Consider the following 17,943-nt stretch of genomic DNA (forward strand, 5'->3'; position numbering starts at 1 on the left):
ACACACTCCTTTTGTTGTTGACATTTACAGGCTGTGTGCAAAAGGCCACACTCTTCAAATTCATGCCAACTAATATTTTTACGTCCAGTAGGTGTCCTGCTACAGCAAATGAAGCTTCAAGAAGCTCTGCGCTGGGATGAACCAATTGGAAGAAAAGCTTCAGTGCTTCATGAAGCTTCATCTGCCCATCACTACCTCTAATGGTAACAACACAAAATAATGAAGCATTTAATTAGTTGTGAAAATAGCAATCAGAAAAAACGGTTACTGAGGTCGGAGATCAAGCAAGCATTGTTTCTACGCCCTGGTTCATAAGCTGCAAGCTTCAGAGTTTTTAGAAACACTGATTTTATTTTAAATCACTATGTAATCTGAGCTAAAAACTACAGCCAAGAGAGCATGTCAAGAGCCAGCCTCAGGCATGCCTTTATCCACACCTTGTCAGGTGTAGAGAATTAGCAATTAATCCTAATCAGTACCCAAAGACTCTTGCACTGTCACTGCCAGGCCAGTAGGAGTTGCTTAAAAACAGTCATGTTTCCATGGATTTCTATCAGGCAGAGCAGATACCCTCTGAGGGACGTTACAAGTTTAAAGCACTCTGCTCTTTTCATTCCTGGAAGCTATTTATATCTTTCATGTATAGAGTCTATGCAGACAACAAAGCAGGTTTTATTATGCATTACTGCTGATATTCATGCCTCATCTCCATGGCAACAGTAGTGTGGCTCATGGGTAATGTAGTATTGTAATAATAAAATAACAGATGAAACATGATGATCTAGAAGCAAGGCGAAAATAATTAAAACATATTATGAGAACATCATAAAATATCCCGTTCTACGAAAAAGAGCTGAGTGCATGTGGAGTGAGAAAGAAGAAGAAAGACAGACAGAGAGATCAAAACGCGTTGAGGAAAGGCCAGAGCGTAGCTGAAGCAAGAAGCTCTGTCTTCCAGGCATCACAGGTAAATATTTCACTATATCCTGAACATCAGACACCGTGGCTTTGATATGCAAAATAAAAAAGTATGCCTCTCAACCCAAATAAAAAAAAGAAGAGCACTGATTGGAGCAAGCAACAACTGTGCCTAAAATCAGCTGAGATCAAAACTTTTCATCACAAATATTGTACTAGGTTTTTTTTTTACTGTATCTCTTCTGCCAGGTTGTGGTATAATAATGACGTTCCTTACAATTACATCAAAAGGTGGTCAAAGTCTGCCCAGTACACTGGAGCGTGTGCAGGTTTGTCTTATGCCAACCTTTATTTTATTTGCAAGAGGTCTTACAAAGTGAAACATGCCAACTTCCAGGTATCACACACAGCCAGCAATAACAATAATCACATAGGAAATTTGTGCATTTAAATATGTTTGTGAAAATAAACAAGATATGTGTTAAGTATTGGCCAGGGCTCTCAGGTTAATTGTATACTGTGTTATGGGAAATTTCATGCAAAAAACAATGGGACAGTTAAGGAAAAAACAGGCTACACAAGCAGCATTGCTTCTTTATCTTATCACTGGCTACTTCTCACAGATGCCTGCTTGCAGTAAATAATAAAGCTGTTGTAAAATAAGCACAATGTAGCTTTCCTGCTTGTGATAGTACAGCCCATTTTGTCAGCAACCCAAATAGCCTGTAATCTATATCCTGGGCACTTTTATTCGTGCTGTTTTCTTTTTCTGGAGTGTTCTCAGCCTATTGGGGGATGTCTATGAAGTTTACAGTATCTGCAGAACAAACACCTGCCTGCATGTGTCTTACAATAAGTAAACCTATCCAAGTTTAAATGTCCCTAAGGCACAAACTTGGTGCCAGCCAAAAAAATAAAAAATAAATCAATTATAATTTTGTGGCAGCTTTCGTGGTTGCTGCAAGGATTTAACCTCCTGGGACCTGAGCTCTTATTTGGGCTTCATTTTTAATTTCTCCCAGCTAATTGGGATTAGTTGGACCTGATAAGTATAAGAACTAAGAATCATCTTTGAACTGAATGTGTTCTTTTTTTTTAAAAAGGTTTGTTCTCACATGGGGACAGAGATCAATTTGACAGCATAATACGATAAAGTCAGAAAAGCCAAATGTCCTGATGTGAAGATGTAGGGTATAAGGAGGTTAATATGTATCCAGGACGTGTCCACTGTTACCAGAAACGATTAGCTGTAAGTGTAACAGATCATATGTCATACCAAAAATCATACCACATTTTGACTTTAATATATTATTTGATTTGTTCAGCTTTAAGCTTGTTAAATGTTGGGGTTTTTTAATGTTTGATGTTAAAGCTGTTAACATTTGTGGAAATGTGTAAAGATGTATTACACCTTTGCTGAGTAGGTGTTGATTTTCTGTTTACAGTTCTAGTGCTTTCACTTAAAAAGCCTTTAACCTGCAAGGAACATAAGACAGGTTTGGTATGATGCAGTGGCTCATGGCCAACGTTGGCTGCTGAATGACATAAACAAACATCACAGCAGCAACCTGGCAAGCCTTCAAGTTTGGCAAGCACTGACTGGTTAACAGTGACTGCATTTTCAAAATACAATTCTCACAGGCGTTTTCATTTAAATCCAAGAATGTGGCATATAAATGTGGTTAGCACTCTCAGCAAGAAGGTTCTTGGTTAGAACCTTTCGGTCAGCCGGGGCCTTTCTGTGGGGCATCTGCATGCCGGCCCTGTGCCTGCTCGAGTTTCCTCCCACAGTCCAAACACATGGATGTTGGGTTTATTGGTGCTCGAATCGACAGAATCGACCCCTGTGAAGTAGATAAAGTGCTGTATAAATGTATGTCAAATGTGGCTTGCATGCTAAAGTGCTTTAAGTGGTCAGTAAGGCTGATGCATTTTTCTATATAAATGAAAGTCCATTTCCAATGCTAATTACTTTTGGAGTAGTGGTTAACACATTTGCTTTACTTGCAAATGATCACTAGTTTGAGACCACAAGCTCATGTACTGCTATTAAAATAACTGCTTTTAGGTACGGCCACTTCTGTGCTGAGTACCTGTAGCAACAAAAGGAAAACAGGTGAGGCAGATTTTCCATTTTGAACTTTTCTAAATAAAATTCGCAGGACTTGAAAGGCCAGGTGTAGCCTGAAACAGTCTGTCCTATATACGAATATATTTTAGGATTTCAGTCCAAGTGTCTGGTCAGCAGCTGTAATATTTCCCCACATGGATTGCATTACATCCCAAACCTGCTCCGCATCTTTTTGTAAAGTATTACCTCAGTGGAGAGCAAAAGTTATACGTTAACCTCCCTGCACAGGCACACAGACACGTATAAGCAAAATTATTCTTATGCTGTATAACAGCCAGCCTCTTTTGACTGCTCCTCTGCCCGCCTGTCAGATGAACTCCAACTTCCCTCTGTTGTTGCCAGTTCTGTTTGTAATACTTACTAAGGGAACTGCATAAAAGTAGTTCTGTTAATTTAAAACATCCATTACTATTTTACTAAGTTATTCCAGTAGGACATGAATATTCTCTGGCTGTTTAATTTCCACGTTACTGAAACAAATCCAGAAATATTTTTGTAATCGAACCACATTTTATTTTATTGTTGGTGTTTGTTTGTATTTTTTGTTTGAGTTGAATTATTAGAAAGCTGAGCTTTCAATGACCCCCCAGGCAACAGCAAAGGTATCCATGGAGTAACCTGAATCAGTGCTCTAAGAGTCTGAACAGATTCCAAAGGATGATTTAAACCAGCACAACTTAGTTGTCTACAAAACATTCAGCCAGCTCTGATCGCACAGTGAAACCCACTCAAACTGCAGTTTTTTGCCCTTCTTTCACTAGTATCAGCATTGGAGTAGTGATGTTGTTCTCCTCTGTAGGAAACTGAATATTAGGAAAAACAGCATGGAAGAGCATTCATGCTTTTTGTTATGGCCCCACTACTCCAGAAGTCATGTACCAATTTCTTGCTTTTCAGAAGATATTTAGTCAGTGAAGTTGGGCAATAAATGGCACGTCATTATTGCTGTATAGGCAGAACACTGACATTTTCATGTAAGAATAGCAAAGTACTATCAAATCCTTTTCTGTGCGTTTCACGTTGTCATGTTTGTGCAAAAAGTGAACCCAAAAAGCAGACTCAGAGAACTCAGACGTTTTGCTGTGTTTTTGAGAAAGACTGATATGTTAATGGTTTGAAGGCAGTTTTCTGGGAAATCCAGTGACACTATAAACTGGGCTTGAGTGGAGCCTTGGAGAGAGTGTTAAGGCAACTGGTGAGTATCAGAGAGTTGTTGGAGAAAGTGCGTGGAGAGGGTGTAGGAAGGTGAGCAGGTAAGCCCTTCCTTTGAAAGACTACAAAGAGCTGGTGGGTAGTGCTGAAGGTTGAACAGGTTTCAGAGGAGGTTCAGAGCTGGTAACACACTGGCAACAATGACCCGGCAGAGAACTGTTGCAATCTCAGGCCTGATATACTGCACACAGCTAATACAATGTAATGGAGAAACCCCACCCAAGGGCGGAGCAAGGAAAAGGAACAAACCCAGCAATTCCACCCGAGGGTTCAAAACAAAGAAAAAATTATTAACAAAAGCAAATTCCTAGCCAGACAACTGCCTCGTGACACACATAAGAAGAGAGAAAACTGGCTTGAGCAGGGCAAAAAGATATTTACATTATTTTCACTCCTAAATCATCATCTCATCAGTCATTTTGCTCACTTGTTTTTTAATGTTAACATAAATCCCAGAGTAACTTGTGAGCTAACAGCAATGTAATCAGTCCTGTTGCATTTAATGGACTTGCACGTGTTACAAAGACACACAGAGTCCCCCACACATTTCTGACAGCAGTAAGTAAACAGACTTAATGGGGAACCAGGGACCTGATCTAAACAGAGGATAAACTGAGGAAGTGTTTGCTTCTGCAGCAGGAGAGCTGCTGGTCTGCACTCATCCTTTTAGCTCACTATACTCTGCAAACCCACAGTGGAACTACACTGCTCTTCCTCCTGCATTGTTACGGGAGAACAGGAGAACTCCATTGGTCGCCTGGGCACAGTGAGGTGACTGCATTAGTCACACACTAAAGAACACTAAATGGAAACAATTTCTAAAGTTATGTGACACCAAGCATTCGCTCTGACTAGGACAGTGTTTGTCAAAAGTCCTTCCGGCGTGCCCATATTCCATTAGATTCAGCAATACTTTATATAAAGCTAATATAGGTACAAAACTAATAGCTTACATACTGGAACAAAACCTCAGGTCAAACCTAAAATAAAACGCACCCAGGTATTGTTACACTGAATGGCTCAGTCAGAGAGTATAGAAATATAAGCCTCAGTGTAAAATAGAAATAACACTGTAATGTACTATTAGGTGCAGACATAACCAGTGGAAGGATTCCTTTGTTTACTAGTATATCAATTTTTGAATATGAAGCGCAAAGCACCATAAGAAATGAAAGGTTTAGGGTGCCTTGCAGAGTAACAGTTTCTCAGGGTTTCACTGGAAGGAGCTGTAGGGTCAGAGGAAGGCCAAGCACACAGATTACTATGCAGTCCTGTTGTGAAGCAGTGGAAGTCTATAGCAAACACAGCTCTTTTTCCACATGGCTGCTCAGCCTGTCAGGCATGCTGGAAAGGATTCTTCTACTTTTCTCTCTTTCGCTGTAGCCAGCTTGAAGACGCACAGCTATCCCAGCCGGAGAGAAAGCACGCTGTTCGCTCAACCGGAGGTATTCAAAGTCACAGGCAGGGCCCTCCAAGGGGTCTGGGGAATTGTTTAATTTCACGCTTTTTCACTAGCTGGAGGTCAGCACAAAGAGGGAATGAATAAGAACAAGGGACATCTAGGGATTACAGGGTAACTCACTACATGAAACTATCATGATATGTTTGCTACAAAGCAAACACACTTAAATTATCACAAGTTTGCAAATGAGCATAACGTCTAATACAGACTTTGACAATATCATGATATGAGAGACAGTCCTCCGAAGGAAAAAAAAGCATCATAGTATTTAAAAGTAAAGAAGGAATATTAACATACAGCCAAACAGTCCACAAGAGACTACTCTTTGCTTCCTCACTAACACGCAAAGTCAAACAGTCCTTTGGCGTGACCGCTGTTATTCCTCAACCTTGATCAAGTTGTAGTTTTAGCTCCGCCTTCCCTAAAGAAAAACATTTTTCAGCTTAAAGTGTTTGGTTTGGTGTAAATGTGTGTGTACAGTATGTATCTATATGTATTTAAAGGAGCTGTTTCTGATACACACACTTTTGTCATCTCTAGCTGAAGATGAAATAAATTGTTATTCTCACTGGCCACTTTATTAGGTACACATTGCTAATACTGGGTTGGTGACCCTTTCGCCTTCAAAATTGCCTTTATTCTTTGAAGCATTGATACAACAAGATGCTGGCAACATTCCTCAGAGATTTGGGTCCATTTTGGCACAATAGTGTCACACAGTTGCAGCAGATTTGTGTACAGTTTATAGAAGAGTATGTGGATAAAGGGATGCACATGGCCAGCAACAATTCTCAGGAAGGCTGTGATGTTTAAATAAAACTTAGTTGGTATTAAGGGGGCCAAAGCGTGCCAAAACAATATCCCCCACTGAGTGAATTGTAGCCTCAGTTTCCTGTGCGGTCTTCTGCTGCTGTAGCTCATCTGTTTCAACGTTTTGATATGTTGTGCATTTAAAGACTTTTTTAAGCACAGTTGTAATGGTTGTAACGTGTAGTTACTGGAGTTGTTGTTTCCTATCATCTTGTAGCAGTCTGGCAATTCTTCTTCTTCTTTTTTTAACAGCAGGTAAAAATTAGACAATGTCTAATTGCAGTTGCTGCCACGTGATTGGCTGATTAGATATTTGTGTTAATGAGTAGCTGAATAAGTCTGTCTAGTGAGTGTATGTATTTTCAATGGAGCTGATGAATGTCTGTGTTCACCACAGGCTGGCTCTCGATCATTCATTGAGGGTTGCACTGCACCCACATTTGTATTGGAAGCTAAGAGAATATACCCCACCAGAAACATGTTCTTTCTGCTGCCATTTACCATTTGACAACAGCATGTATGTAACTGTGAGTACTGATATTCTCATTAACATCTTTTGATGCTCAAACCTGTCGCAACATGAACCTTAAAGTCATCTGAACCATAAAATACTATCTTTCTGATGGCCTGCATCTTCCACTCAGCACCTTGGGGTTTCTTTTCTGTACCTTGGCGTCTGCCACTGATTTGTTTATCCGGTAGGTAATTTCTTTCTTTCTCTCCTGATTCCCTCCAGTATTCTAAGGTGTGAACTACTGGAAGCCACCATTGCTAAGTCCTATTCTTCCCTCCCTAATACTGCCATAACCCTACATAACCCTGCAGCTTGACAGAGAGAGCAGGAAATCCTCCCTCTGCTTACCATGGGCTCACAGACTTTCACCCTCCCCTAAACCGGCTCAGACAGAGGTCTTTATTACAGAGGAGTAGTGGGCTCAGAAGAAAGTAATAAAATGATTGAAGAATTTACAAATTACAGCTCTTTGCCCTGTTAACTGTACACTTATTGAGAAGCATATTAGCTATACTAATTAAGTATCTAAAAATCTTTGAAAAAATCAACACAATCTTTGGTATTGATGAGCTTTCATGATATTTTGATGTAATCAATTTCCAGTGATCCTTTTAAGTGTTGTTTACTTATATTCCCATCTGCCAAAAAAGGTGAGTAGAGATGTTTACATAGACTGGACACATTGGATTTGCACCACAGCATATAAAGTGGATGGGGAAGCAACTTTGATGTGGGGCATTTGGCTCAACACTTTGCTGTTTATAAAAAAAGAAAAGGAAAGATGAAGACAGAGGTAGATTTAAAACAAAACAAAACTTAAATAAATAGATTAAATATGTAATTTTCCACACACTTGAACAGTTGGAGTCCTCGGTGCAGAGCACAGAATATTCTCAGCACATTTCGTTTGTTTTGCCATTTTCAAATGAGGTCATGCTTTAAAACTAGCTGCACAGGCTGATGAGTCATCTGGTTGTAGTTCAAAAGACACGTGAGGGATATTTCCTGAACTCTGACTTGCAGGAGTGTATGTGCTCCTCAGTTATGCTACTGTGATTGTTGCAGATATACTTGCTGCTACTAACTGCATTATTAATAGCAGATTCATTGTTACTCTAACTTTGTGTTACTAAACACTTTGGTTAGTCTTAGAGCTGTAGCTTTGGCATAAAAGTGTGCCACTAAAATTCAGCTGAAGGGGCACAGTGACCTCAGACATGTCTGGTCCCCTGGGGCCATCCGTAATGGTGGCTGCTTTGTACACAGGATAAAATACTATTCAGCCTAACAAAAAGAAAAGAAAACTATAGCTCATGCCAGGAGCACCGTTGTTTGTAACTGTGGAAAAGCTGTTAATATCATAAACTAACAGAATGATCATTGAGGCTAGAAGCACTGTAGAAGTTCAACAGGCTTATTGACAAGGTTTTTCAAGGTAAAAACAGTGGTGGGGCATCTGAGTTCGAACAGCAGCACTCAGGCATTGCAGCTTCCCAGAGCACACACACAGAAAAGGGCTCAGAGAAGTCAGACTTCATGGCAGGGTCGACACAGAAAGAAGGGTTATCACAGCCAAAGAAAACCCCCCCACAGAGAACCCAAACAAGACAGAGGCCAAGAGCACACTTTAGCTGACACAATGATCTGGCAATCATTGAGTGTTTCTTTCAGCCTTCAGTAGTGAGCCTAATCACTGATGAGCAGCAGGTGTGTGCCCAGAGGAAGGTGGAGAGACAGGAGGGGCTACACTGAGGAAGGTAACCACAACCACGCCTACACAAACACACATCCAAGAAGAGAAAAAAGAAGCTGGGCAAACAAAGCAGACAGCCAGGTTAGGACAGTTAAAAAACCAACTGGTCTGAACATATTGCACGTAATACCGTCTAACCTTAGATAGTTTCTACAAAGCCCTTTATAGTGTTTCTGATTCTCATACATATGCAGCAGAGCCGACAAAAACTCTGGAATCATAAACTTGAACATGTTTATTTAAATTTTCTACTTTGCAGCATGTAAACAAATCACATTTGACACAAAATAATTTTTACTAGTTGAACAGTCTGGCTTCATGAAGCATACCTCAAAGCTATTTCAGATGTTTTCACGTATAGGAAGAAATACTGTTTGATCGAGGTTGAAACCTATGGGTGAAAATTGGCACTAACAGGTATAAAGTGTTTCACCAAACCTGCTTGCCAATACTTTGGTCACTTTCAGATTGATGTAGCCACAATAGCGTGCATGAAACATCCCAACTTATCTGGTAGCACAAAGTAAAACTTGCACCTTTTGAAAGGTATTGAGTCACAACTTTTACTTTGAAAGGGAATGTTCTTCTGTGCTACTACTTGCAAGTGTTTGCACATAAAATGGCATCCCCAATGCAAACTATGGACAACTGCAGCAATCTGTAGAGACCGAACGAGTTCAACTAGTGACCACCATAGCGACTGCAGGTTCCCAGAGGCCAATCTCTAGGCCCATGTGACATAAGCCTTGATAATACTTTCCATGTCTAGAAATCTGCTTAGGTATACACAGGTGACATAAATTTCCTCATCAGACAGTAAACCCAACAGTTTACTCATTAAATTAGCATGAAGTAAAACTCCCACCCCAGGAAATGCTATAAAGAAAGTAAGGTTAAAATGCCTGGCAGATTATATATGTTAGTATACGGTTTTAACATAGATGATAATTTGATTTATAAAGCACCAATCACAACTACAGTCATCTCAAGGTGATTTAAAGTGTTAAAGTAAAGACCCTGCAATAATAAGCATACTAACATACTAGTGTTTCACAGCGTACCCATGTCTCTGCTATTTTTTTAGGCCAGCAAAAACAAGGTTCAGTTTTTCATAAGACAGCAGATGATTTCTCTCATGACAAATTCCAACAATTTTTCAGAGAGAGGTACACGAATGAGGCAAGAATAGCAAAAAGTGAGAAGCGAGCGAGCTCGTGCAATCACTGTTTTTATTGTAGTAGCGCTGGGCGACTTCTCAATTACAGTACAAGTCTCCCAGCCAACACTAACTGCAGACAGCCTGCGCTGGCTGACGATCCAATAGTGCAAAGGTACAATCTGAGGTATTATGACTGATTGCCTCTGCCTAAGAGTCTCACCTAGATGTGGCAATGCCGTTGGTGATAGGGCAGGATTGTGACCCCTCCCTGAGCCTGGTTCTGCCGGAGGTTTCTTCCTGTTAAAAGGGAGTTTTTCCTTCCCACTGTTGCCAAAGTGCTTGCTCATAGGGGGTCATATGATTGTTGGGTTTTTTTCTCTGTATCTATGAAGCGCCTTGAGGCGACTTATGTTGTGATTTGGCGCTATATAAATAAAATTGAATTGAATTGAATTGAATTGGCCAGATGACTGTTTTCCCTTTCCCATCTCACATCCCAAATTTGTAGTGAACCTGGTTTCTCACTTGCAGAAAATCACATTTCTCAGTTTAATTATAATTAAAGCTTAAGAAAATTCTTGTGTTAAAAGTTCAAAGTACGATGTTTCTATTGGCAGTAAGTAAACTGTAATACTTGAAATCTCAATAGCTACCAAAATCATTTGGATTATGATTTTTGCCATAATTAAGCAGCACTATTTTGTCCAACTTCTCTTATGCCTCTGCTGGATTCTTCTGCACGGATGTGATCAGTAGGGAGATAAAAGGTAATCTCAGCAGGCATTCCTGCACATGCACGCACTCGAGTAAGTACACACACGCAACCTCATGCATACACATACACACAAACAGAATCACAGTTTGATGATAATCCTGAATGGATATGAAAGGGCACACCAGCAGTGGTGTGGAAAATAGGTATGGGGGCAGAGAGGGGGACAGTGGAGAATGTTAAAAAAAGAGAGAGACAGAGAAAGAGAGAAAAGTAGTGATTGAGTGAGAGGGAGAGGAAGGAACCAGGCTTTATTTAATCTCAGCAGAAGTGTCGATAGAGCAGAAAGTTCAGCAAGCTGGATCGGTGGTTAAGCCTTGAGTTTTACTTTAACTGTTCAGCTCCTCTGGGCGTGTGTGTGTGTGTGTGTGTGTGTGTGTGTGTGTGTGTGTGTGTGTGTGTGTGTGTGTGTGTGTGTGTTTGAAAAACTGTGAAGACATTAAACATATTGCAAAGAAGCAAGAACAGGGTGCTGCTGGAAGAAATGTATTTAATCAAGTCAGAACAAAGGAGTTGTGTAATTTTCTCCTGAGGGTAGTGTGAACACTGGCTTTCTCTGAAAGAGAACAGCCAAGTTTTTTTCAAAGGAAAAGTACAGTGGTGTTTCACGGGATAATGGAGACGTTTTCCCAGCCACTAGATGGGAATTTTCCTTTTTTTTAACTTTTGTTTTATTTTGGGCTCATTTTGAGAATTCAACAAAGCCACGATGACTCTGATGAATAAACCCTGTAGTCCAGTTTTTACAAGACAACTATTGTGAAGAAATTCCAGACAGCATAGATGGATTGACTACATGAGACAGATTTAAGGCTTGGTTAGTCTTTCCAAAATATAGTTTGGTACAACGATTAGGTCCTTCGCTCAACTGTGAAATATGCTGTTTATCCGTGCTCCGGTCCAAATGACTCTTACATAATTAATTACTTATAGTTTATTTTATGGTTAAAGTAACTTTTTGGCATAAAAAAGCCTCCTACAGTACAATCAATGAGGGAAGATTGACTGCCCTTAACCTAGTGGATCTGGAAGCCAGTGCTGTGTTTGTGTACAGTACTTAATATTTATGCTTGACAGAGCTAACAGACACTCTGGGTAAAAGGTGGTGGGGGTGCAGTGGTCCCAGGGGGAAATGGGTTTTCTCCCCTACAGCTCGATGGTGAGGCATTTGTTAAGGGAATATTGGTATTCTTGCTAGGCAACATGCAGTTGTGTGGTGACAAGCTGCACATGATAACTATCAACAGATTCTATGTTCAGGTACGAAACGTACTAACAGAGCAACAAATCATTAATCTTTCAAATCGCACAGTTTCAGATGCAACACAAGCTATTTGTCTGACAACTCAAGGTACACGTATCACTTACGGCTGGATTCAACTGTGAGACGGGCATTTCTATAAATGATGCTGCCTAAGTGCAGAACTCAGAGGAAGTTTCTTTCAACAGTCCTCTATCTGCTACTGTGAACGAGGCTGAACAACATTTTGTCACGGTTTGTGCTTTTCTACATATTTAAGAAGAAATATTTTACACAGCTGGACACTGTGTTTTTTATATTAAAGTCTATCAAATGCATATGGTCCGTTATGAATAATTACTATGATCTGTCCTCTCCAGACCATAATAGCAGCATGCCTTTGATTTTATTTGCACTGGGGTCCAATTTAAAGTTAATGAAAGCATTTGAAGTGTTTTAAAGAACAGTTGAAATGTATCAATTACTAACTCAGTAGAATCAGAAATGTAATCACTATACAGATGCCACACCTGTCCCCATTGAGACATTCATGGAAAATGAACAATACAGCTCGCATATTACATAATGAAATTAGAGATTAGGAGACACATTTTCTGCCTAATTAGATAAACAAAAATGGGGACGGATAGACAGAAGGATGGCAGCGAGCGTGAAAGGGAAGGTTTACAAGCTGGTAGTGAGACCAGCTCTTATGTATGCTTTGAAGACTGTGGTACAAAGAAGAAGGCAGGAGGCAGAGCTGCCACTCCAAAGACTTTCTTTGGGAGTGACCAGGATTCACAAGAAATATATCAAAGGGACAGCTCAGGTTGAGCGCCCCCAAACTCAAAAGTCTAAGGCACTCAACAAAGTTTGCAACAAACCATATTTCTCTTGTCAGTTGTTATCAAATGTACACTGGTAGCTTTGTTTTATGCATTTTGTTGACATCCTTGGTCTCCTGCAGGAGCTGGCCTAGTGTTCAACTGACTGTGTCAAACAATTCAATATTTCAAGCTTTATGAACTTTGCAAATATGTACAAACAAATGTGACTGACAACGATAGGTCCTTTAAGCAGTAGCAAGCTACCATCTGGTGTGTGTCTTTCTGGTTTCAGGTTGAGCAGCGACTGTGAGGAGGAAACTCAATAATGTGAATCATATTTTCTTTACAGAAAGCTTTTTTTTTTTATGGTGATGCAAACTCAATAGACTGATAAAAAGTACTATTTCTTCCCCCCGTGTCAGCCTGATGACTCCTTGCAACATAAGGTATCATAAGATATGTTGTGTTTGGAGTTCTATGGAAGAAAGAATGAATCATAGAAGATGAGTAAAGCTGTTCTTACATTAGTTTTTTCTTGCATGCTTTCCAAGCACTCTCTTTTATCTGATTTTATTGCGGTGAGTTTTAGCAAGACAGTATAGAATGTGAGTCATTATTGGCTGACAGCTAACATATGGCAGTGGCTTGTTTTTGTTTTTTGTTTTTCTTTAAGGGATTGGTACAGAGGGAAACAAGAACTTGTAAGGAGGACCCAGGGGAAATCAGACATAAATGAACACAAAGTAAATAAATACTTGAAAAGTAGTTGGAAATTCAGCGAGGTGTAATGATTTTAATAGACTGACCTGTGAATGAATGTGGGGACGACATATTAAATCGATAATGTTTTATGGATGAAAAGAACAAAGTCTCTTTTGTTCATTTTAAAGAATTTTTAGTGTTTTGTTTTGCACATAAGCTTTAGGTGCACATTATTAGTGTTACACTACTTCCAAATAATACTACTAATGATTTAAAAAGCAACAGAAAGAGCCAATAAAATTTCAGAAGGGGTGGTTTCACCCCCATGGTGACTTTTTTAGCTCCGCCCCCACTACTATGGTTCATCGTGGTCTGTTAGGATTATTAACTTCTCTCTAATGACTTAGTTACAGTAGAGTGAAAATAGGTTGTTGCTCAGTAATTGCACAGGTGGTCTGGAGGGAGGCAACCCGTCTCCAAACAATTGGCAACACATTGCAAACAATGTGAGTCAGTCGGTGTTAATGGGTTCAACTTGTCTGCAATGCATCTCTTTGCAATATTCTGGTTATATAACAGTAAGGTGCATGCTTCAGTGGTCCGGTTCTTATATAGCGCTTTTCTTCTCTGAGCACTTTACACATTTTGCTTCATTCACCCATTTTCACTCATTCATACAAGCAGTTTTTTTCTACCTCACACACACGATCCAATGGAGAGCTTCTTGGGGTTAGTATCTTAGCCAAGATTTTTGGCATGCAGATTGGAGGGATCGATCCAACTTCTGCCTGGTAGGTGAGCAGCTCTACCACCTGAGCTACAGCCACCTCTTTCTACGAGCTTCTGGCTGGAATGAGTGTGGAGATTCTCAGTGATCCAGGTCATTGTAGTTGCTCAGTGATGCTGGAACATAAGTAGTTAATGTGAATTCCAGATTGATTCAATCTTGTTGCTGTTTTATTTCCATATTGACACTACTGACAAATCAAAGTCACTTTAGAGATGGCGATTGACTGTGAGCGGTCACAGACCAGGTTCCCATCTTTGAAACAACTATTATAAAGGCAATGAGATCCCGAGTTTCATTGCATATGGCAATAATTTTGGTTGTGTCGTGGTCTGTAACCATATTTTTTTTCTAATAAATCACAAATCCATTTTTTCTTGAAAATGACCACATTTAAATCCCATTGAATAATTTCAGTTATTTCACTTCTACTAATAATTCATGTATTTATTTAATGTCTTACATTCAATATTAACAAGATGTCATATCACGCATTAAGTATATATGTTTTAAAATATATTAGGCAATGTAAAAACTGCTTGTGGATGGATTTTAAGAACCTAATGTCATTTCTGTAAAAATAATGAGGGACTTCATCATTCCTCAGGGAAATGGAAGCAATAAGAGTTTCATGCTGCTGCATTTGAAAAGATTCTGATATTTTGTTTACACATTCCAGCCAATGTTTCTCACAGGAGCACAGACTGACCTTTTCTAAACTCCACTATACAAGGTGAGTGTGCGCATGCCCACATGAACAGCTGTGTGTGTGAGTGCATAAATTTAAATATGAGTGGAGTGAAAGTCAGAGACACAAAAAAGCAAAAAACAAAAAACAGAAGCTGATGTGACAACTTGTCTTAGTGCCTCACAATAGTCTGTATGGATTCGATTGCTATCTGGAACAGAGGATGCTGGAAAAAACATACAGTCGAGGCTGATTTTGACACCACATCAAAACTCCTCTGGGTCCCAATGTCTGAGAGGAAAAACAATGTGAGAGACAAGTTAGTATTATTGGGTTTTAGATGACACCTGAACTCTTATGAGAGTTTCAGAGGTAAATGTTTACCACTACTCACCTCAGTCCCTCCACTGCTTGCCCGGTGATAACATCATCAGCATGTAACAAAGGTTGCTTCATGGCAGCAATTTTTGTTTCTCAGACATCAATTATGTTCTTTTATGGGTGCCCAGCTGACAGAGGGGAAAAATCACTCAGCCTGCGTTGAGGGAGTGTTTGCAGCTAGGAAGTTTGCAAGGGATCATACTTTTGTCAATACACTCAGTAAAAGAGGATAAATGTCCAAAGAATGGCACAAGAGCTCACCAGGATCCACTCTTGTCTGCTTCGAACAGCTGCAGCTCATGTGCTCTCACTGAAATTGGACAAGAATATACAATTTTACCATATCGGTACGCAACAAAAATTTTGATAACTCTTTATTTGTGTGTTTTTCAGAAAAAACACTAAAAACTTCCCTGGTGGGGAAACTACTGAATGGTAAAACGTTTTACAATGTTTGGCATTTAGGCACAGTGGTGGGTCATTTATTGACTGGCAAATCCTCCTGCACTGACATATCTGCTACAAGTTAATAACAGCTGAAAGAAAAAGGTCAGGCTCTGGTTGACACCTGCATTTTGATCTTCACTGAATATCTTTGGTTTATGGTTAGTTGGGGGAAAAACATTTGAAAACACAACTTTGGACTTAAAGAAGAGTGGATGATAATTTTATTTAATTTTTTGTTTTATAGATGAATAAATGGATTCACTATCAGTTAAATAAAAATAACTGTGAACTGCAGTAGCTGTAAAACCCAATATTGTAAAATCCTCTACAAAAGCTTTTTCTCCAAGAAGGGAAAGAAGAGGCAGAGAAAGACAAATAAAGAAGGCAGGAGTGAAACCAGACCAGTGTCGGAGTCTTAGAGGAGTACTTTAGCCATGGGGGAGACGGATATTGACTCAACAAGCTTTTTCTATTTACTGTCTCTGCCTTTGTCTGCTTCTCCATAGTGTTCCTCTTTGTGTTACCTCTCATATTGCATCATCTTCTACTGTCATTCATCCATCACCAAACCACCAAATCTATCAAATTTCCAGTGAGACTGGTCACTGGCCACCTTCACTGAAAACATTTTTGGTCCAACTTGTGTCACTTAAGGACTCAATTTGTGAATATATAAAAAAATATTTTAAAGATTAAAATCTAAACTTTCACTTTCAGGTGACTCCCCACACGTTTATATACCACTGCAGCATGTCATTACATGTTTGCATTTTCTCTCCCAGAGTCTGTATTTTGTCCTGTCTCCCTAAGATCTCTTTTTTTTCTCTTCCTCTCTCCTCTCATTCCCCCAATTAATCACGGCAGATGGCTGGCCCTCCTTGAGTCTGGTTCTGTTGGTGGTTTCTTCCTGTTAAGAGGGAGTTTTTCCTTCCTACCTTCAAAAAGTGCTGCCTCACAGGGGGTCATTTGGTTGCTGCGGTTTGCAGATGATATAAATAAAACTGAATTCATGGTAATCTATCTGTCAAAGTTTTTAGTACTGACACACACAAACACCTACCTTCATGCACAAAAATTCATATAGGCTTACTTCATTTTACGTGCACCATAAACAGCAATAGCAAACACCCATAACACCACCAGCTCCCTTGCTTACTTTCACTCAAAAGAATCATCAGGCCCTGACACCACCTTTGAAGATGTTTCTAAGCCACTTTTATAATATTCAGCCTCTCACTACCTCTTCATTTTCCACCAGAGTCCTTCATATATACTCTGTATATCTTTCATTAGAACAGCTTGTGTTGCATTATTGAATGACTGCCCTGGTCACTGATTCCTGTTGGTGAAAGTCAAATGCTGCAGAATACAAAAGAGATAACAAATACAGAACATTTCTTTCCTAATTAACAGGCTCCTTAGGGCCCTCTATTGTTTTGTACTGAGTATTAGATACATTGATTCATAAAAAACAGCAATGTTAGAAGGAATAAAACCACATCTCTCTGGGCCCAAAGACTTTTGTAAATAAAACAGCACAGTAACATCTTTAACAACACAGAACCCCACTGATGGCCACCCGGGTAGAACTGAGTCTACCCTGGAGTCATGCCTGTCGAATGCTTGGAGTGATCTGTTTAACAGAGGTTAAAAAAAAAACTCTTTTACCCTCTAGACGTACATATAAATATGTTTTTCTATTTTCAACACAGAATAGTCAGTTTTGATGGAACTAAAGAAATGCACGACTTTTATTCATTCAACTTTCCTCTTGTGTTTTTATTATTTTGTTTTTACTAATTGTAAAAATTCTTCAACACACCCTTTATGACAGACACAGGTCAAGCAACTAATTACTACTTATAAACACATTAATAGAATCACATGTCATTACCTGCTCATTAATGCAAATATTTAATCAGCTAATCACATTGTAGCAACTTATTTAGGCCTGTATAGATGTCAAGTCAACCTCCTGATGTTTAAACTGAGTATCAAAATGGGAAGAAAGGTGATTCCAGTGATTTAAATGTGCCATAGTTAAACTGCTGATCTACTGTGAGTTTTCCACAAAACCATCTCTAGGGTTTCAGAGAAAATACCCAGCGAGCAGAACGTCTCTGGGTGAAAATACATTTTT

Source organism: Pundamilia nyererei, unplaced genomic scaffold (genome assembly GCF_000239375.1).
Source record: "Pundamilia nyererei isolate P.nyererei 1_Seehausen unplaced genomic scaffold, PunNye1.0 scaffold00047, whole genome shotgun sequence".
Lineage (NCBI taxonomy): Eukaryota > Metazoa > Chordata > Actinopteri > Cichliformes > Cichlidae > Pundamilia > Pundamilia nyererei.